Genomic DNA, 20,004 nt, shown 5'->3' on the forward strand with positions numbered 1-20,004 from the left:
ACGTGCCTGGCTAGCTCACTCGGTAGAGCATGAGACTCTTAATCTCAGGGTCGTGGGTTCGAGCCCCACGTTGGGTGAATCTTTTCTCTTCCGAAGCACGAACTCACTTTGCAAACAGCCATCCGCTTGGACTTTCGAGCAGGCTTGCCACCCTGCATTGCTGACGTGTCAGGCATAGCTGGTGTTACAGAAGACTATGGATTTGAATCCTAGCTATACCTTCACTCTGACCTTTTATCTCAATGACATACCTATTACCAATGAAACGTCCTCCTAAATGGTTTGAAGCAATGCTCCTTTTCTCGACAAGAAATAGACAGGCAGAGGGTTCAAGAAAAATACTTGCATCTGCTGAGGCTCAAACTCACAACCGTGACATCAATTTACTGCATACTGCTGTATAAGTACAACACGCTAACCGAATGCACCACAGGATCCATTAACAACATTCTCACTGATCACCATATTTTGCTCAAACAGAGCTGTACGATATTCAGACCAAGTAATTATCACTTTTTACGTGCCTGGCTAGCTCAGTCGGTAGAGCATGAGACTCTTAATCTCAGGGTCGTGGGTTCGAGCCCCACGTTGGGTGAATCTTTTCTCTTCCGAAGCACGAACTCACTTTGCAAACAGCCATCCGCTTGGACTTTCGAGCAGGCTTGCCACCCTGCATTGCTGACGTGTCAGGCATAGCTGGTGTTACAGAAGACTATGGATTTGAATCCTAGCTATACCTTCACTCTGACCTTTTATCTCAATGACATACCTATTACCAATGAAACGTCCTCCTAAATGGTTTGAAGCAATGCTCCTTTTCTCGACAAGAAATAGACAGGCAGAGGGTTCAAGAAAAATACTTGCATCTGCTGAGGCTCAAACTCACAACCGTGACATCAATTTACTGCATACTGCTGTATAAGTACAACACGCTAACCGAATGCACCACAGGATCCATTAACAACACTCTCACTGATCACCATATTTTGCTCAGACAGAGCTGTACGATATTCAGACCAAGTTATTATTAATGTTGAGGTGCCTGGCTAGCTCAGTCGGTAGAGCATGAGACTCTTAATCTCAGGGTCGTGGGTTCGAGCCCCACGTTGGGTGAATATTTTCTCTTCCGAAGCACGAACTCACTTTGCAAACAGCCATCCGCTTGGACATTCGAGCAGGCTTGCCACCCTGCATTGCTGTCTTGTCAGGCATAGCTGGTTTTACAGAACACTATGGATTTGAATCCTAGCTATACCTTCTCTCTGACCTTTTATCTCAATGACATACCTATTACCAATGAAACGTCCTCCTAAATGGTTTGAAGCAATGCTCCTTTTCTCGACAAGAAATAGACAGGCAGAAGGTTCAAGAAAAATACTTGCATCTGCTGAGGCTCAAACTCATAACCGTGACATCAATTTACTGCATACTGCTGTATAAGTACAACACGCTAACCGAATGCACCACAGGATCCATTAAAAACACTCTCACTGATCACCATATTTTGCTCAAACAGAGCTGTACGATATTCAGACCAAGTAATTATTAATGGTGATATGCCTGGCTAGCTCAGTCGGTAGAGCATGAGACTCTTAATCTCAGGGTCGTGGGTTCGAGCCCCACGTTGGGTGACACTTTTCTCTTCCGAAGCACGAACTCACTTTGCAAACAGCCATCAGCTTGGACATTCGAGCAGGCTTGCCACCCTGCATTGCTGACTTGTCAGGCATAGCTGGTTTTACAGAAGACTATGGATTTGAATCCTAGCTATACCTTCACTCTGACCTTTTATCTCAATGACATACCTATTACCAATGAAACGTCCTCCTAAATGGTTTGAAGCAATGCTCCTTTTCTCAACAAGACATAGACAGGCAGAGGGTTCAAGAAAAATACTTGCATCTGCTGAGGCTCAGACTCACAACCGTGACATCAATTTACTGCATACTGCTGTATAAGTACAACACGCTAACCGAATGCACCACAGGATCCATTAACAACATTCTCACTGATCACCATATTTTGCTCAAACAGAGCTATACGATATTCAGACCAAGTAATTATCACTGTTGAAGTGCCTGGCTAGCTCAGTCGGTAGAGCATGAGACTCTTAATCTCAGGGTCGTGGGTTCGGGCCCCACGTTGGGCGAATCTTTTCTCTTCTGAAGCACGAACTCACTTTGCAAACAGCCATCCGCTTGGACATTCGAGCAGGCTTGCCACCCTGCATTGCTGACTTGTCAGGCATAGCTGGTTTTACAGAAGACTATGGATTTGAATCCTAGCTAAACCTTCACTCTGACCTTTTATCTCAATGACAGACCTATTACCAATGAAACGTCCTCCTAAATGGTTTGAAGCAATGCTCCTTTTCTCGACAAGAAATAGACAGGCAGAAGGTTCAAGAAAAATACTTGCATCTGCTGAGGCTCAAACTCACAACCGTGACATCAATTTACTGCATACTGCTGTATAAGTACAACACGCTAACCGAATGCACCACAGGATCCATTAACAACACTCTCACTGATCACCATATTTTGCTCAAACAGAGCTGTACGATATTCAGACCAAGTTATTATTAATGTTGAGGTGCCTGGCTAGCTCAGTCGGTAGAGCATGAGACTCTTAATCTCAGGGTCGTGGGTTCAAGCCCCAAGTTGTGCGAATCTTTTCTCTTCCGAAGCACGAACTCACTTTGCAAACAGCCATCCGCTTGGACTTTCGAGCAGGCTTGCCACCCTGCATTGCTGACGTGTCAGGCATAGCTGGTGTTACAGAAGACTATGGATTTGAATCCTATCTATACCTTCACTCTGACCTTTTATCTCAATGACATACCTATTACCAATGAAACGTCCTCCTAAATGGTTTGAAGCAATGCTCCTTTTCTCAACAAGAAATAGACAGGCAGAGGGTTCAAGAAAAATACTTGCATCTGCTGAGGCTCAAACTCACAACCGTGACATCAATTTACTGCATACTGCTGTATAAGTACAACACGCTAACCGAATGCACCACAGGATCCATTAACAACATTCTCACTGATCACCATATTTTGCTCAAACAGAGCTGTACGATATTCAGACCAAGTAATTATCACTGTTAAAGTGCCTGGCTATCTCAGTCGGTAGAGCATGAGACTCTAAATCTCAGGGTCGTGGGTTCGAGCCCCACGTTGGGCGAATCTTTTCTCTTCCGAAGCACGAACTCACTTTGCAAACAGCCATCCGCTTGGACATTCGAGCAGGCTTGCCACCCTGCATTGCTGACTTGTCAGGCATAGCTGGTTTTACAGAAGACTATGGATTTGAATCCTAGCTATACCTTCACTCTGACCTTTTATCTCAATGACATACCTATTACCAATGAAACGTCCTCCTAAATGGTTTGAAGCAATGCTCCTTTTCTCGACAAGAAATAGACAGGCAGAAGGTTCAAGAAATATACTTGCATCTGCTGAGGCTCAAACTCATAACCGTGACATCAATTTACTGCATACTGCTGTATAAGTACAACACGCTAACCGAATGCACCACAGGATCCATTAACAACACTTTCACTGATCACCATATTTTGCTCAAACAGAGCTGTACGATATTCAGACCAAGTAATTATTAATGTTGATATGCCTGGCTAGCTCAGTCGGTAGAGCATGAGACTCTTAATCTCAGGGTCGTGGGTTCGAGCCCCACGTTGGGTGACACTTTTCTCTTCCGAAGCACGAACTCACTTTGCAAACAGCCATCAGCTTGGACATTCGAGCAGGCTTGCCACCCTGCATTGCTGACTTGTCAGGCATAGCTGGTTTTACAGAAGACTATGGATTTGAATCCTAGCTATACCTTCACTCTGCCCTTTTATCTCAATGACATACCTATTACCAATGAAACGTCCTCCTAAATGGTTTGAAGCAATGCTCCTTTTCTCAACAAGAAATAGACAGGCAGAGGGTTCAAGAAAAATACTTGCATCTGCTGAGGCTCAAACTCACAACCGTGACATCAATTTACTGCATACTGCTGTATAAGTACAACACGCTAACCGAATGCACCACAGGATCCATTAACAACATTCTCACTGATCACCATATTTTGCTCAAACAGAGCTGTACGATATTCAGACCAAGTAATTATCACTGTTGAAGTGCCTGGCTATCTCAGTCGGTAGAGCATGAGACTCTTAATCTCAGGGTCGTGGGTTCGAGCCCCACGTTGGGCGAATCTTTTCTCTTCCGAAGCACGAACTCACTTTGCAAACAGCCATCCGCTTGGACATTCGAGCAGGCTTGCCACCCTGCATTGCTGACTTGTCAGGCATAGCTGGTTTTACAGAAGACTATGGATTTGAATCCTAGCTATACCTTCACTCTGACCTTTTATCTCAATGACATAACTATTACCAATGAAACGTCCTCCTAAATGGTTTGAAGCAATGCTCCTTTTCTCGACAAGAAATAGACAGGCAGAAGGTTCAAGAAATATACTTGCATCTGCTGAGGCTCAAACTCATAACCGTGACATCAATTTACTGCATACTGCTGTATAAGTACAACACGCTAACCGAATGCACCACAGGATCCATTTACAACACTTTCACTGATCACCATATTTTGCTCAAACAGAGCTGTACGATATTCAGACCAAGTAATTATTAATGTTGATATGCCTGGCTAGCTCAGTCGGTAGAGCATGAGACTCTTAATCTCAGGGTCGTGGGTTCGAGCCCCACGTTGGGCGAATCTTTTCTCTTCCGAAGCACGAACTGACTTTGCAAACAGCCATCCGCTTGGACTTTCGAGCAGGCTTGCCACCCTGCATTGCTGACGTGTCAGACATAGCTGGTGTTACAGAAGACTATGGATTTGAATCCTAGCTATACCTTCACTCTGACCTTTTATCTCAATGACATACCTATTACCAATGAAACGTCCTCCTAAATGGTTTGAAGCAATGTTCCTTTTCTCGACAAGAAATAGACAGGCAGAGGGTTCAAGAAAAATACTTGCATCTGCTGAGGCTCAAACTCACAACCGTGACATCAATTTACTGCATACTGCTGTATAAGTACAACACGCTAACCGAATGCACCACAGGATCCATTAACAACATTCTCACTGATCACCATATTTTGCTCAAACAGAGCTGTACGATATTCAGACCAAGTAATTATCACTGTTGAGGTGCCTGGCTAGCTCAGTCGGTAGAGCATGAGACTCTTAATCTCAGGGTTGTGGGTTCGAGCCCCACGTTGGGCGAATCTTTTCTCTTCCGAAGCACGAACTCACTTTGCAAACAGCCATCCGCTTGGACTTTCGAGCAGGCTTGCCACCCTGCATTGCTGACGTGTCAGGCATAGCTGGTGTTACAGAAGACTATGGATTTGAATCCTAGCTATACCTTCACTCTGACCTTTTATCTCAATGACATACCTATTACCAATGAAACGTCCTCCTAAATGGTTTGAAGCAATGCTCCTTTTCTCAACAAGAAATAGACAGGCAGAGGGTTCAAGAAAAATACTTGCATCTGCTGAGGCTCAAACTCACAACCGTGACATCAATTTACTGCATACTGCTGTATAAGTACAACACGCTAACCGAATGCACCACAGGATCCATTAACAACATTCTCACTGATCACCATATTTTGCTCAAACAGAGCTATACGATATTCAGACCAAGTAATTATCACTGTTGAAGTGCCTGGCTAGCTCAGTCGGTAGAGCATGCGACTCTTAATCTCAGGGTCGTGGGTTCGAGCCCCACTTTGGGCGAATCTTTTCTCTTCCGAAGCACGAACTCACTTTGCAAACAGCCATCCGCTTGGACATTCGAGCAGGCTTGCCACCCTGCATTGCTGACTTGTCAGGCATAGCTGGTTTTACAGACTATGGATTTGAATCCTACCTATACCTTCACTCTGACCTTTTATCTCAATGACAGACCTATTACCAATGAAACGTCCTCCTAAATGGTTTGAAGCAATGCTCCTTTTCTCGACAAGAAATAGACAGGCAGAAGGTTCAAGAAAAATACTTGCATCTGCTGAGGCTCAAACTCACAACCGTGACATCAATTTACTGCATACTGCTGTATAAGTACAACACGCTAACCGAACGCACCACAGGATCCATTAACAACACTTTCACTGATCACCATATTTTGCTCAAACAGAGCTGTACGATATTCAGACCAAGTAATTATCACTGTTGAGGTGCCTGGCTAGCTCAGTCGGTAGAGCATGTGACTCTTAATCTCAGGGTCGTGGGTTCGAGCCCCACGTTGGGCGAATCTTTTCTCTTCCGAAGCACGAACTCACTTTGCAAACAGCCATCCGCTTGGACATTCGAGCAGGCTTGCCACCCTGCATTGCTGACTTGTCAGGCATAGCTGGTTTTACAGACTATGGATTTGAATCCTAGCTATACCTTCACTCTGACCTTTTATCTCAATGACAGACCCATTACCAATGAAACGTCCTCCTAAATGGTTTGAAGCAATGCTCCTTTTCTCGACAAGAAATAGACAGGCAGAAGGTTCAAGAAAAATACTTGCATCTGCTGAGGCTCAAACTCACAACCGTGACATCAATTTACTGCATACTGCTGAATAAGTACAACACGCTAACCGAACGCACCACAGGATCCATTAACAACACTTTCACTGATCACCATATTTTGCTCAAACAGAGCTGTACGATATTCAGACCAAGTAATTATCACTGTTGAGGTGCCTGGCTAGCTCAGTCGGTAGAGCATGTGACTCTTAATCTCAGGGTCGTGGGTTCGAGCCCCACGTTGGGCGAATCTTTTCTCTTCCGAAGCACGAACTCACTTTGCAAACAGCCATCCGCTTGGACTTTCGAGCAGGCTTGCCACCCTGCATTGCTGACGTGTCAGACATAGCTGGTGTTACAGAAGACTATGGATTTGAATCCTAGCTATACCTTCACTCTGACCTTTTATCTCAATGACATACCTATTACCAATGAAACGTCCTCCTAAATGGTTTGAAGCAATGCTCCTTTTCTCGACAAGAAATAGACAGGCAGAGGGTTCAAGAAAAATACTTGCATCTGCTGAGGCTCAAACTCACAACCGTGACATCAATTTACTGCATACTGCTGTATAAGTACAACACGCTAACCGAATGCACCACAGGATCCATTAACAACATTCTCACTGATCACCATATTTTGCTCAAACAGAGCTGTACGATATTCAGACCAAGTAATTATCACTGTTGAGGTGCCTGGCTAGCTCAGTCGGTAGAGCATGAGACTCTTAATCTCAGGGTCGTGGGTTCGAGCCCCACGTTGGGCGAATCTTTTCTCTTCCGAAGCACGAACTCACTTTGCAAACAGCCATCCGCTTGGACTTTCGAGCAGGCTTGCCACCCTGCATTGCTGACGTGTCAGGCATAGCTGGTGTTACAGAAGACTATGGATTTGAATCCTAGCTATACCTTCACTCTGACCTTTTATCTCAATGACATACCTATTACCAATGAAACGTCCTCCTAAATGGTTTGAAGCAATGCTCCTTTTCTCAACAAGAAATAGACAGGCAGAGGGTTCAAGAAAAATACTTGCATCTGCTGAGGCTCAAACTCACAACCGTGACATCAATTTACTGCATACTGCTGTATAAGTACAACACGCTAACCGAATGCACCACAGGATCCATTAAAAACATTCTCACTGATCACCATATTTTGCTCAAACAGAGCTATACGATATTCAGACCAAGTAATTATCACTGTTGAAGTGCCTGGCTAGCTCAGTCGGTAGAGCATGAGACTCTTAATCTCAGGGTCGTGGGTTCGAGCCCCACGTTGGGGGAATCTTTTCTCTTCCGAAGCACGAACTCACTTTGCAAACAGCCATCCGCTTGGACATTCGAGCAGGCTTGCCACCCTGCATTGCTGACTTGTCAGGCATAGCTGGTTTTACAGAAGACTATGGATTTGAATCCTAGCTATACCTTCACTCTGACCTTTTATCTCAATGACAGACCTATTACCAATGAAACGTCCTCCTAAATTGTTTGAAGCAATGCTCCTTTTCTCGACAAGAAATAGACAGGCAGAAGGTTCAAGAAAAATACTTGCATCTGCTGAGGCTCAAACTCACAACCGTGACATCAATTTACTGCATACTGCTGTATAAGTACAACACGCTAACCGAATGCACCACAGGATCCATTAACAACACTCTCACTGATCACCATATTTTGCTCAAACAGAGCTGTACGATATTCAGACCAAGTTATTATTAATGTTAAGGTGCCTGGCTAGCTCAGTCGGTAGAGCATGAGACTCTTAATCTCAGGGTCGTGGGTTCAAGCCCCAAGTTGGGCGAATCTTTTCTCTTCCGAAGCACGAACTCACTTTGCAAACAGCCATCCGCTTGGACTTTCGAGCAGGCTTGCCACCCTGCATTGTTGACGTGTCAGGCATAGCTGGTGTTACAGAAGACTATGGATTTGAATCCTAGCTATACCTTCACTCTGACCTTTTATCTCAATGACAGACCTATTACCAATGAAACGTCCTCCTAAATGGTTTGAAGCAATGCTCCTTTTCTCGACAAGAAATAAACAGGCAGAAGGTTCAAGAAAAATACTTGCATCTGCTGAGGCTCAAACTCACAACCGTGACATCAATTTACTGCATACTGCTGTATAAGTACAACACGCTAACCGAATGCACCACAGGATCCATTAACAACATTCTCACTGATCACCATATTTTGCTCAAACAGAGCTGTACGATATTCAGACCAAGTAATTATCACTGTTGAGGTGCCTGGCTAGCTCAGTCGGTAGAGCATGAGACTCTTAATCTCAGGGTCGTGGGTTCGAGCCCCACGTTGGGTGAATCTTTTCTCTTCCGAAGCACGAACTCACTTTGCAAACAGCCATCCGCTTGGACATTCGAGCAGGCTTGCCACCCTGCATTGCTGTCTTGTCAGGCATAGCTGGTTTTACAGAAGACTATGGATTTGAATCCTAGCTATACCTTCACTCTGACTTTTTATCTCAATGACATACCTATTACCAATGAAACGTCCTCCTAAATGGTTTGAAGCAATGCTCCTTTTCTCGACAAGAAATAGACAGGCAGAAGGTTCAAGAAAAATACTTGCATCTGCTGAGGCTCAAACTCATAACCGTGACATCAATTTACTGTATACTGCTGTATAAGTACAACACGCTAACCGAATGCACCACAGGATCCATTAACAACACTCTCACTGATCATCATATTTTGCTCAAACAGAGCTGTACGATATTCAGACCAAGTAATTATTAATGTTGATATGCCTGGCTAGCTCAGTCGGTAGAGCATGAGACTCTTAATCTCAGGGTCGTGGGTTCGAGCCCCACGTTTGGCGAATCTTTTCTCTTCCGAAGCACGAACTCACTTTGCAAACAGCCATCCGCTTGGACATTCGAGCAGGCTTGCCACCCTGCATTGCTGACTTGTCAGGCATAGCTGGTTTTACAGAAGACTATCGATTTGAATCCTAGCTATACCTTCACTCTGACCTTTTATCTCAATGACAGACCTATTACCAATGAAACGTCCTCCTAAATGGTTTGAAGCAATGCTCCTTTTCTCGACAAGAAATAGACAGGCAGAAGGTTCAAGAAAAATACTTGCATCTGCTGAGGCTCAAACTCACAACCGTGACATCAATTTACTGCATACTGCTGTATAAGTACAACACGCTAACCGAATGCACCACAGGATCCATTAACAACATTCTCACTGATCACCAGATTTTGCTCAAACAGAGCTGTACGATATTCAGACCAAGTTATTATTAATGTTGAGGTGCCTGGCTAGCTCAGTCGGTAGAGCATGTGACTCTTAATCTCAGGGTCGTGGGTTCGAGCCCCACGTTGGGCGAATCTTTTCTCTTCCGAAGCACGAACTCACTTTGCAAACAGCCATCCGCTTGGACTTTCGAGCAGGCTTGCAACCCTGCATTGCTGACGTGTCAGGCATAGCTGGTGTTACAGAAGACTATGGATTTGAATCCTAGCTATACCTTCACTCTGACCTTTTATCTCAATGACATACCTATTACCAATGAAACGTCCTCCTAAATGGTTTGAAGCAATGCTCCTTTTCTCGACAAGAAATAGACAGGCAGAGGGTTTAAGAAAAATACTTGCATCTGCTGAGGCTCAAACTCACAACCGTGACATCAATTTACTGCATACTGCTGTATAAGTACAACACGCTAACCGAATGCACCACAGGATCTATTAACAACACTCTCACTGATCACCATATTTTGCTCAAACAGAGCTGTACGATATTCAGACCAAGTAATTATTAATGTTGATATGCCTGGCTAGCTCAGTCGGTAGAGCATGAGACTCTTAATCTCAGGGTCGTGGGTTCGAGCCCCACGTTGGGTGACACTTTTCTCTTCCGAAGCACGAACTCACTTTGCAAACAGCCATCAGCTTGGACATTCGAGCAGGCTTGCCACCCTGCATTGCTGACTTGTCAGGCATAGCTGGTTTTACAGAAGACTATGGATTTGAATCCTAGCTATACCTTCACTCTGACCTTTTATCTCAATGACATACCTATTACCAATGAAACGTCCTCCTAAATGGTTTGAAGCAATGCTCCTTTTCTCGACAAGAAATAGACAGGCAGAAGGTTCAAGAAAAATACTTGCATCTGCTGAGGCTCAAACTCACAACCGTGACATCAATTTACTGCATACTGCTGTATAAGTACAACACGCTAACCGAATGCACCACAGGATCCATTAACAACACTTTCACTGATCACCATATTTTGCTCAAACAGAGCTGTACGATATTCAGACCAAGTAATTATTACTCTTGAGGTGCCTGGCTAGCTCAGTCGGTAGAGCATGTGACTCTTAATCTCAGGGTCGTGTGTTCGAGCTCCACGTTGGGCGAATCTTTTCTCTTCCGAAGCACGAACTCACTTTGCAAACAGCCATCCGCTTGGACTTTCGAGCATGCTTGCCACCCTGCATTGCTGACGTGTCAGGCATAGCTGGTGTTACAGAAGACTATGGATTTGAATCCTAGCTATACCTTCACTCTGACCTTTTATCTCAATGACATACCTATTACCAATGAAACGTCCTCCTAAATGGTTTGAAGCAATGCTCCTTTTCTCAACAAGAAATAGACAGGCAGAGGGTTCAAGAAAAATACTTGCATCTGCTGAGGCTCAAACTCACAACCGTGACATCAATTTACTGCATACTGCTGTATAAGTACAACACGCTAACCGAATGCACCACAGGATCCATTAACAACACTCTCACTGATCACCATATTTTGCTCAGACAGAGCTGTACGATATTCAGACCAAGTTATTGTTAATGTTGAGGTGCCTGGCTAGCTCAATTGGTAGAGCATGAGAACTCTTAAAGTCAGGAGTGTGGGTTCGAGCCCCACGTTGGGTGAATCTTTTCTCTTCCGAAGCACGAACTCACTTTGCAAACAGCCATCCGCTTGGACATTCGAGCAGGCTTGCCACCCTGCATTGCTGTCTTGTCAGGCATAGCTGGTTTTACAGAACACTATGGATTTGAATCCTAGCTATACCTTCTCTCTGACCTTTTATCTCAATGACATACCTATTACCAATGAAACGTCCTCCTAAATGGTTTGAAGCAATGCTCCTTTTCTCGACAAGAAATAGACAGGCAGAAGGTTCAAGAAAAATACTTGCATCTGCTGAGGCTCAAACTCATAACCGTGACATCAATTTACTGCATACTGCTGTATAAGTACAACACGCTAACAGAATGCACCACAGGATCCATTAAAAACACTCTCACTGATCACCATATTTTGCTCAAACAGAGCTGTACGATATTCAGACCAAGTAATTATTAATGGTGATATGCCTGGCTAGCTCAGTCGGTAGAGCATGAGACTCTTAATCTCAGGGTCGTGGGTTCGAGCCCCACGTTGGGTGACACTTTTCTCTTCCGAAGCACGAACTCACTTTGCAAACAGCCATCAGCTTGGACATTCGAGCAGGCTTGCCACCCTGCATTGCTGACTTGTCAGGCATAGCTGGTTTTACAGAAGACTATGGATTTGAATCCTAGCTATACCTTCACTCTGACCTTTTATCTCAATGACAGACCTATTACCAATGAAACGTCCTCCTAAATGGTTTGAAGCAATGCTCCTTTTCTCGACAAGAAATAGACAGGCAGAAGGTTCAAGAAAAATACTTGCATCTGCTGAGGCTCAAACTCACAACCGTGACATCAATTTACTGCATACTGCTGTATAAGTACAACACGCTAACCGAATGCACCACAGGATCCATTAACAACACTTTCACTGATCACCATATTTTGCTCAGACAGAGCTGTACGATATTCAGACCAAGTAATTATTAATGTTGATATGCCTGGCTAGCTCAGTCGGTAGAGCATGAGACTCTTATTCTCAGGGTCGTGGGTTCGAGCCCCACGTTGGGTGAATATTTTCTCTTCCGAAGCACGAACTCACTTTGCAAACAGCCATCCGCTTGGACATTCGAGCAGGCTTGCCACCCTGCATTGCTGTCTTGTCAGGCATAGCTGGTTTTACAGAACACTATGGATTTGAATCCTAGCTATACCTTCTCTCTGACCTTTTATCTCAATGACATACCTATTACCAATGAAACGTCCTCCTAAATGGTTTGAAGCAATGCTCCTTTTCTCGACAAGAAATAGACAGGCAGAAGGTTCAAGAAAAATACTTGCATCTGCTGAGGCTCAAACTCATAACCGTGACATCAATTTACTGCATACTGCTGTATAAGTACAACACGCTAACCGAATGCACCACAGGATCCATTAAAAACACTCTCACTGATCACCATATTTTGCTCAAACAGAGCTGTACGATATTCAGACCAAGTAATTATTAATGGTGATATGCCTGGCTAGCTCAGTCGGTAGAGCATGAGACTCTTAATCTCAGGGTCGTGGGTTCGAGCCCCACGTTGGGTGACACTTTTCTCTTCCGAAGCACGAACTCACTTTGCAAACAGCCATCAGCTTGGACATTCGAGCAGGCTTGCCACCCTGCATTGCTGACTTGTCAGGCATAGCTGGTTTTACAGAAGACTATGGATTTGAATCCTAGCTATACCTTCACTCTGACCTTTTATCTCAATGACATACCTATTACCAATGAAACGTCCTCCTAAATGGTTTGAAGCAATGCTCCTTTTCTCAACAAGAAATAGACAGGCAGAGGGTTCAAGAAAAATACTTGCATCTGCTGAGGCTCAAACTCACAACCGTGACATCAATTTACTGCATACTGCTGTATAAGTACAACACGCTAACCGAATGCACCACAGGATCCATTAACAACACTCTCACTGATCACCATATTTTGCTCAGACAGAGCTGTACGATATTCAGACCAAGTTATTATTAATATTGAGGTGCCTGGCTAGCTCAGTCGGTAGAGCATGAGACTCTTAATCTCAGGGTCGTGGGTTCGAGCCCCACGTTGGGTGAATATTTTCTCTTCCGAAGCACGAACTCACTTTGCAAACAGCCATCCGCTTGGACATTCGAGCAGGCTTGCCACCCTGCATTGCTGTCTTGTCAGGCATAGCTGGTTTTACAGAACACTATGGATTTGAATCCTAGCTATACCTTCTCTCTGACCTTTTATCTCAATGACATACCTATTACCAATGAAACGTCCTCCTAAATGGTTTGAAGCAATGCTCCTTTTCTCGACAAGAAATAGACAGGCAGAAGGTTCAAGAAAAATACTTGCATCTGCTGAGGCTCAAACTCATAACCGTGACATCAATTTACTGCATACTGCTGTATAAGTACAACACGCTAACCGAATGCACCACAGGATCCATTAAAAACACTCTCACTGATCACCATATTTTGCTCAAACAGAGCTGTACGATATTCAGACCAAGTAATTATTAATGGTGATATGCCTGGCTAGCTCAGTCGGTAGAGCATGAGACTCTTAATCTCAGGGTCGTGGGTTCGAGCCCCACGTTGGGTGACACTTTTCTCTTCCGAAGCACGAACTCACTTTGCAAACAGCCATCAGCTTGGACATTCGAGCAGGCTTGCCACCCTGCATTGCTGTCTTGTCAGGCATAGCTGGTTTTACAGAAGACTATGGATTTGAATCCTAGCTATACCTTCACTCTGACCTTTTATCTCAATGACATACCTATTACCAATGAAACGTCCTCCTAAATGGTTTGAAGCAATGCTCCTTTTCTCGACAAGAAATAGACAGGCAGAAGGTTCAAGAAAAATACTTGCATCTGCTGAGGCTCAAACTCACAACCGTGACATCAATTTACTGCATACTGCTGTATAAGTACAACACGCTAACCGAATGCACCACAGGATCCATTAACAACACTTTCACTGATCACCATATTTTGCTCAAACAGAGCTGTACGATATTCAGACCAAGTAATTATTACTCTTGAGGTGCCTGGCTAGCTCAGTCGGTAGAGCATGTGACTCTTAATCTCAGGGTCGTGGGTTCGAGCCCCACGTTGGGCGAATCTTTTCTCTTCCGAAGCACGAACTCACTTTGCAAACAGCCATCCGCTTGGACTTTCCAGCAGGCTTGCCACCCTGCATTGCTGACGTGTCAGGCATAGCTGGTGTTACAGAAGACTATGGATTTGAATCCTAGCTATACCTTCACTCTGACCTTTTATCTCAATGACATACCTATTACCAATGAAACGTCCTCCTAAATGGTTTGAAGCAGTGCTCCTTTTCTCAACAAGAAATAGACAGGCAGAGGGTTCAAGAAAAATACTTGCATCTGCTGAGGCTCAAACTCACAACCGTGACATCAATTTACTGCATACTGCTGTATAAGTACAACACGCTAACCGAATGCACCACAGGATCCATTAACAACATTCTCACTGATCTCCATATTTTGCTCAAACAGAGCTGTACGATATTCAGACCAAGTAATTATCACTGTTGAAGTGCCTGGCTAGCTCAGTCGGTAGAGCATGAGACTCTTAATCTCAGGGTCGTGGGTTCGAGCCCCACGTTGGGCGAATCTTTTCTCTTCCGAAGCACGAACTCACTTTGCAAACAGCCATCCGCTTGGACATTCGAGCAGGCTTGCCACCCTGCATTGCTGACTTGTCAGGCATAGCTGGTTTTACAGAAGACTATGGATTTGAATCCTAGCTATACCTTCACTCTGACCTTTTATCTCAATGACAGACCTATTACCAATGAAACGTCCTCCTAAATGGTTTGAAGCAATGCTCCTTTTCTCGACAAGAAATAGACAGGCAGAAGGTTCAAGAAAAATACTTGCATCTGCTGAGGCTCAAACTCACAACCGTGACATCAATTTACTGCATACTGCTGTATAAGTACAACACGCTAACCGAATGAACCACAGGATCCATTAACAACACTTTCACTGATCACCATATTTTGCTCAGACAGAGCTGTACGATATTCAGACCAAGTAATTATTAATGTTGATATGCCTGGCTAGCTCAGTCGGTAGAGCATGAGACTCTTAATCTCAGGATCGTGGGTTCGAGCCCCACGTTGGGTGAATATTTTCTCTTCCGAAGCACGAACTCACTTTGCAAACAGCCATCCGCTTGGACATTCGAGCAGGCTTGCCACCCTGCATTGCTGTCTTGTCAGGCATAGCTGGTTTTACAGAACACTATGGATTTGAATCCTAGCTATACCTTCTCTCTGACCTTTTATCTCAATGACATACCTATTACCAATGAAACGTCCTCCTAAATGGTTTGAAGCAATGCTCCTTTTCTCGACAAGAAATAGACAGGCAGAAGGTTCAAGAAAAATACTTGCATCTGCTGAGGCTCAAACTCATAACCGTGACATCAATTTACTGCATACTGCTGTATAAGTACAACACGCTAACCGAATGCACCACAGGATCCATTAAAAACACTCTCACTGATCACCATATTTTGCTCAAACAGAGCTGTACGATATTCAGACCAAGTAATTATTAATGGTGATATGCCTGGCTAGCTCAGTCGGTAGAGCATGAGACTCTTAATCTCAGGGTCGTGGGTTCGAGCCCCACGTTGGGTGACACTTTTCTCTTCCGAAGCACGAACTCACTTTGCAAACAGCCATCAGCTTGGACATTCGAGCAGGCTTGCCACCCTGCATTGCTGACTTGTCAGGCATAGCTGGTTTTACAGAAGACTATGGATTTGAATCCTAGCTATACCTTCACTCTGACCTTTTATCTCAATGACATACCTATTACCAATGAAACGTCCTCCTAAATGGTTTGAAGCAATGCTCCTTTTCTCAACAAGAAATAGACAGGCAGAGGGTTCAAGAAAAATACTTGCATCTGCTGAGGCTCAAACTCACAACCGTGACATCAATTTACTGCATACTGCTGTATAAGTACAACACGCTAACCGAATGCACCACAGGATCCATTAACAACACTCTCACTGATCACCATATTTTGCTCAGACAGAGCTGTACGATATTCAGACCAAGTTATTATTAATGTTGAGGTGCCTGGCTAGCTCAGTCGGTAGAGCATGAGACTCTTAATCTCAGGGTCGTGGGTTCGAGCCCCACGTTGGGTGAATATTTTCTCTTCCGAAGCACGAACTCACTTTGCAAACAGCCATCCGCTTGGACATTCGAGCAGGCTTGCCACCCTGCATTGCTGTCTTGTCAGGCATAGCTGGTTTTACAGAACACTATGGATTTGAATCCTAGCTATACCTTCACTCTGACCTTTTATCTCAATGACATACCTATTACCAATGAAACGTCCTCCTAAATGGTTTGAAGCAATGCTCCTTTTCTCAACAAGAAATAGACAGGCAGAGGGTTCAAGAAAAATACTTGCATCTGCTGAGGCTCAAACTCACAACCGTGACATCAATTTACTGCATACTGCTGTATAAGTACAACACGCTAACCGAATGCACCACAGGATCCATTAACAACACTCTCACTGATCACCATATTTTGCTCAGACAGAGCTGTACGATATTCAGACCAAGTTATTATTAATGTTGAGGTGCCTGGCTAGCTCAGTCGGTAGAGCATGAGACTCTTAATCTCAGGGTCGTGGGTTCGAGCCCCACGTTGGGTGAATATTTTCTCTTCCGAAGCACGAACTCACTTTGCAAACAGCCATCCGCTTGGACATTCGAGCAGGCTTGCCACCCTGCATTGCTGTCTTGTCAGGCATAGCTGGTTTTACAGAACACTATGGATTTGAATCCTAGCTATACCTTCTCTCTGACCTTTTATCTCAATGACATACCTATTACCAATGAAACGTCCTCCTAAATGGTTTGAAGCAATGCTCCTTTTCTCGACAAGAAATAGACAGGCAGAAGGTTCAAGAAAAATACTTGCATCTGCTGAGGCTCAAACTCATAACCGTGACATCAATTTACTGCATACTGCTGTATAAGTACAACACGCTAACCGAATGCACCACAGGATCCATTAAAAACACTCTCACTGATCACCATATTTTGCTCAAACAGAGCTGTACGATATTCAGACCAAGTAATTATTAATGGTGATATGCCTGGCTAGCTCAGTCGGTAGAGCATGAGACTCTTAATCTCAGGGTCGTGGGTTCGAGCCCCACGTTGGGTGACACTTTTCTCTTCCGAAGCACGAACTCACTTTGCAAACAGCCATCAGCTTGGACATTCGAGCAGGCTTGCCACCCTGCATTGCTGACTTGTCAGGCATAGCTGGTTTTACAGAAGACTATGGATTTGAATCCTAGCTATACCTTCACTCTGACCTTTTATCTCAATGACATACCTATTACCAATGAAACGTCCTCCTAAATGGTTTGAAGCAATGCTCCTTTTCTCGACAAGAAATAGACAGGCAGAAGGTTCAAGAAAAATACTTGCATCTGCTGAGGCTCAAACTCACAACCGTGACATCAATTTACTGCATACTGCTGTATAAGTACAACACGCTAACCGAATGCACCACAGGATCCATTAACAACACTTTCACTGATCACCATATTTTGCTCAAACAGAGCTGTACGATATTCAGACCAAGTAATTATTACTCTTGAGGTGCCTGGCTAGCTCAGTCGGTAGAGCATGTGACTCTTAATCTCAGGGTCGTGGGTTCGAGCCCCACGTTGGGCGAATCTTTTCTCTTCCGAAGCACGAACTCACTTTGCAAACAGCCATCCGCTTGGACTTTCCAGCAGGCTTGCCACCCTGCATTGCTGACGTGTCAGGCATAGCTGGTGTTACAGAAGACTATGGATTTGAATCCTAGCTATACCTTCACTCTGACCTTTTATCTCAATGACATACCTATTACCAATGAAACGTCCTCCTAAATGGTTTGAAGCAGTGCTCCTTTTCTCAACAAGAAATAGACAGGCAGAGGGTTCAAGAAAAATACTTGCATCTGCTGAGGCTCAAACTCACAACCGTGACATCAATTTACTGCATACTGCTGTATAAGTACAACACGCTAACCGAATGCACCACAGGATCCATTAACAACATTCTCACTGATCTCCATATTTTGCTCAAACAGAGCTGTACGATATTCAGACCAAGTAATTATCACTGTTGAAGTGCCTGGCTAGCTCAGTCGGTAGAGCATGAGACTCTTAATCTCAGGGTCGTGGGTTCGAGCCCCACGTTGGGCGAATCTTTTCTCTTCCGAAGCACGAACTCACTTTGCAAACAGCCATCCGCTTGGACATTCGAGCAGGCTTGCCACCCTGCATTGCTGACTTGTCAGGCATAGCTGGTTTTACAGAAGACTATGGATTTGAATCCTAGCTATACCTTCACTCTGACCTTTTATCTCAATGACAGACCTATTACCAATGAAACGTCCTCCTAAATGGTTTGAAGCAATGCTCCTTTTCTCGACAAGAAATAGACAGGCAGAAGGTTCAAGAAAAATACTTGCATCTGCTGAGGCTCAAACTCACAACCGTGACATCAATTTACTGCATACTGCTGTATAAGTACAACACGCTAACCGAATGAACCACAGGATCCATTAACAACACTTTCACTGATCACCATATTTTGCTCAGACAGAGCTGTACGATATTCAGACCAAGTAATTATTAATGTTGATATGCCTGGCTAGCTCAGTCGGTAGAGCATGAGACTCTTAATCTCAGGGTCGTGGGTTCGAGCCCCACGTTGGGTGAATATTTTCTCTTCCGAAGCACGAACTCACTTTGCAAACAGCCATCCGCTTGGACATTCGAGCAGGCTTGCCACCCTGCATTGCTGTCTTGTCAGGCATAGCTGGTTTTACAGAACACTATGGATTTGAATCCTAGCTATACCTTCTCTCTGACCTTTTATCTCAATGACATACCTATTACCAATGAAACGTCCTCCTAAATGGTTTGAAGCAATGCTCCTTTTCTCGACAAGAAATAGACAGGCAGAAGGTTCAAGAAAAATACTTGCATCTGCTGAGGCTCAAACTCATAACCGTGACATCAATTTACTGCATACTGCTGTATAAGTACAACACGCTAACCGAATGCACCACAGGATCCATTAAAAACACTCTCACTGATCACCATATTTTGCTCAAACAGAGCTGTACGATATTCAGACCAAGTAATTATTAATGGTGATATGCCTGGCTAGCTCAGTCGGTAGAGCATGAGACTCTTAATCTCAGGGTCGTGGGTTCGAGCCCCACGTTGGGTGACACTTTTCTCTTCCGAAGCACGAACTCACTTTGCAAACAGCCATCAGCTTGGACATTCGAGCAGGCTTGCCACCCTGCATTGCTGACTTGTCAGGCATAGCTGGTTTTACAGAAGACTATGGATTTGAATCCTAGCTATACCTTCACTCTGACCTTTTATCTCAATGACATACCTATTACCAATGAAACGTCCTCCTAAATGGTTTGAAGCAATGCTCCTTTTCTCAACAAGAAATAGACAGGCAGA

At 44.2% G+C, this 20,004-nt stretch overlaps 21 non-coding genes across 21 annotated transcripts; all 21 read left to right on the plus strand.

Annotated features, from left to right (window-relative positions):
• The first annotated feature begins 522 nt into the window (after positions 1-522).
• On the plus strand, positions 523-595 carry trnak-cuu (transfer RNA lysine (anticodon CUU)). Its single transcript has one exon. It is a non-coding gene; the product is annotated as a tRNA-Lys (tRNA).
• A 445-nt stretch (positions 596-1,040) lies between these two features.
• On the plus strand, positions 1,041-1,113 carry trnak-cuu (transfer RNA lysine (anticodon CUU)). The gene has a single exon. It is a non-coding gene; the product is annotated as a tRNA-Lys (tRNA).
• Positions 1,114-1,558: 445 nt separating this feature from the next.
• On the plus strand, positions 1,559-1,631 carry trnak-cuu (transfer RNA lysine (anticodon CUU)). The gene has a single exon. It is a non-coding gene; the product is annotated as a tRNA-Lys (tRNA).
• A 1,999-nt stretch (positions 1,632-3,630) lies between these two features.
• Positions 3,631-3,703, plus strand: trnak-cuu (transfer RNA lysine (anticodon CUU)). The gene has a single exon. It is a non-coding gene; the product is annotated as a tRNA-Lys (tRNA).
• A 963-nt stretch (positions 3,704-4,666) lies between these two features.
• Positions 4,667-4,739, plus strand: trnak-cuu (transfer RNA lysine (anticodon CUU)). The gene has a single exon. It is a non-coding gene; the product is annotated as a tRNA-Lys (tRNA).
• A 445-nt stretch (positions 4,740-5,184) lies between these two features.
• trnak-cuu (transfer RNA lysine (anticodon CUU)) lies at positions 5,185-5,257 on the plus strand. The gene has a single exon. It is a non-coding gene; the product is annotated as a tRNA-Lys (tRNA).
• Positions 5,258-7,250: 1,993 nt separating this feature from the next.
• Positions 7,251-7,323, plus strand: trnak-cuu (transfer RNA lysine (anticodon CUU)). Its single transcript has one exon. It is a non-coding gene; the product is annotated as a tRNA-Lys (tRNA).
• A 1,481-nt stretch (positions 7,324-8,804) lies between these two features.
• Positions 8,805-8,877, plus strand: trnak-cuu (transfer RNA lysine (anticodon CUU)). The gene has a single exon. It is a non-coding gene; the product is annotated as a tRNA-Lys (tRNA).
• A 1,481-nt stretch (positions 8,878-10,358) lies between these two features.
• On the plus strand, positions 10,359-10,431 carry trnak-cuu (transfer RNA lysine (anticodon CUU)). The gene has a single exon. It is a non-coding gene; the product is annotated as a tRNA-Lys (tRNA).
• A 1,482-nt stretch (positions 10,432-11,913) lies between these two features.
• trnak-cuu (transfer RNA lysine (anticodon CUU)) lies at positions 11,914-11,986 on the plus strand. Its single transcript has one exon. It is a non-coding gene; the product is annotated as a tRNA-Lys (tRNA).
• A 963-nt stretch (positions 11,987-12,949) lies between these two features.
• Positions 12,950-13,022, plus strand: trnak-cuu (transfer RNA lysine (anticodon CUU)). The gene has a single exon. It is a non-coding gene; the product is annotated as a tRNA-Lys (tRNA).
• Positions 13,023-13,467: 445 nt separating this feature from the next.
• On the plus strand, positions 13,468-13,540 carry trnak-cuu (transfer RNA lysine (anticodon CUU)). The gene has a single exon. It is a non-coding gene; the product is annotated as a tRNA-Lys (tRNA).
• A 445-nt stretch (positions 13,541-13,985) lies between these two features.
• trnak-cuu (transfer RNA lysine (anticodon CUU)) lies at positions 13,986-14,058 on the plus strand. Its single transcript has one exon. It is a non-coding gene; the product is annotated as a tRNA-Lys (tRNA).
• A 963-nt stretch (positions 14,059-15,021) lies between these two features.
• trnak-cuu (transfer RNA lysine (anticodon CUU)) lies at positions 15,022-15,094 on the plus strand. The gene has a single exon. It is a non-coding gene; the product is annotated as a tRNA-Lys (tRNA).
• A 963-nt stretch (positions 15,095-16,057) lies between these two features.
• On the plus strand, positions 16,058-16,130 carry trnak-cuu (transfer RNA lysine (anticodon CUU)). The gene has a single exon. It is a non-coding gene; the product is annotated as a tRNA-Lys (tRNA).
• A 445-nt stretch (positions 16,131-16,575) lies between these two features.
• trnak-cuu (transfer RNA lysine (anticodon CUU)) lies at positions 16,576-16,648 on the plus strand. Its single transcript has one exon. It is a non-coding gene; the product is annotated as a tRNA-Lys (tRNA).
• Positions 16,649-17,093: 445 nt separating this feature from the next.
• trnak-cuu (transfer RNA lysine (anticodon CUU)) lies at positions 17,094-17,166 on the plus strand. Its single transcript has one exon. It is a non-coding gene; the product is annotated as a tRNA-Lys (tRNA).
• A 445-nt stretch (positions 17,167-17,611) lies between these two features.
• trnak-cuu (transfer RNA lysine (anticodon CUU)) lies at positions 17,612-17,684 on the plus strand. Its single transcript has one exon. It is a non-coding gene; the product is annotated as a tRNA-Lys (tRNA).
• Positions 17,685-18,647: 963 nt separating this feature from the next.
• On the plus strand, positions 18,648-18,720 carry trnak-cuu (transfer RNA lysine (anticodon CUU)). Its single transcript has one exon. It is a non-coding gene; the product is annotated as a tRNA-Lys (tRNA).
• A 445-nt stretch (positions 18,721-19,165) lies between these two features.
• trnak-cuu (transfer RNA lysine (anticodon CUU)) lies at positions 19,166-19,238 on the plus strand. Its single transcript has one exon. It is a non-coding gene; the product is annotated as a tRNA-Lys (tRNA).
• A 445-nt stretch (positions 19,239-19,683) lies between these two features.
• On the plus strand, positions 19,684-19,756 carry trnak-cuu (transfer RNA lysine (anticodon CUU)). The gene has a single exon. It is a non-coding gene; the product is annotated as a tRNA-Lys (tRNA).
• Positions 19,757-20,004: the final 248 nt, after the last annotated feature.

Source organism: Salvelinus fontinalis, unplaced genomic scaffold, assembly GCF_029448725.1.
Source record: "Salvelinus fontinalis isolate EN_2023a unplaced genomic scaffold, ASM2944872v1 scaffold_2124, whole genome shotgun sequence".
Classification (NCBI taxonomy): domain Eukaryota; kingdom Metazoa; phylum Chordata; class Actinopteri; order Salmoniformes; family Salmonidae; genus Salvelinus; species Salvelinus fontinalis.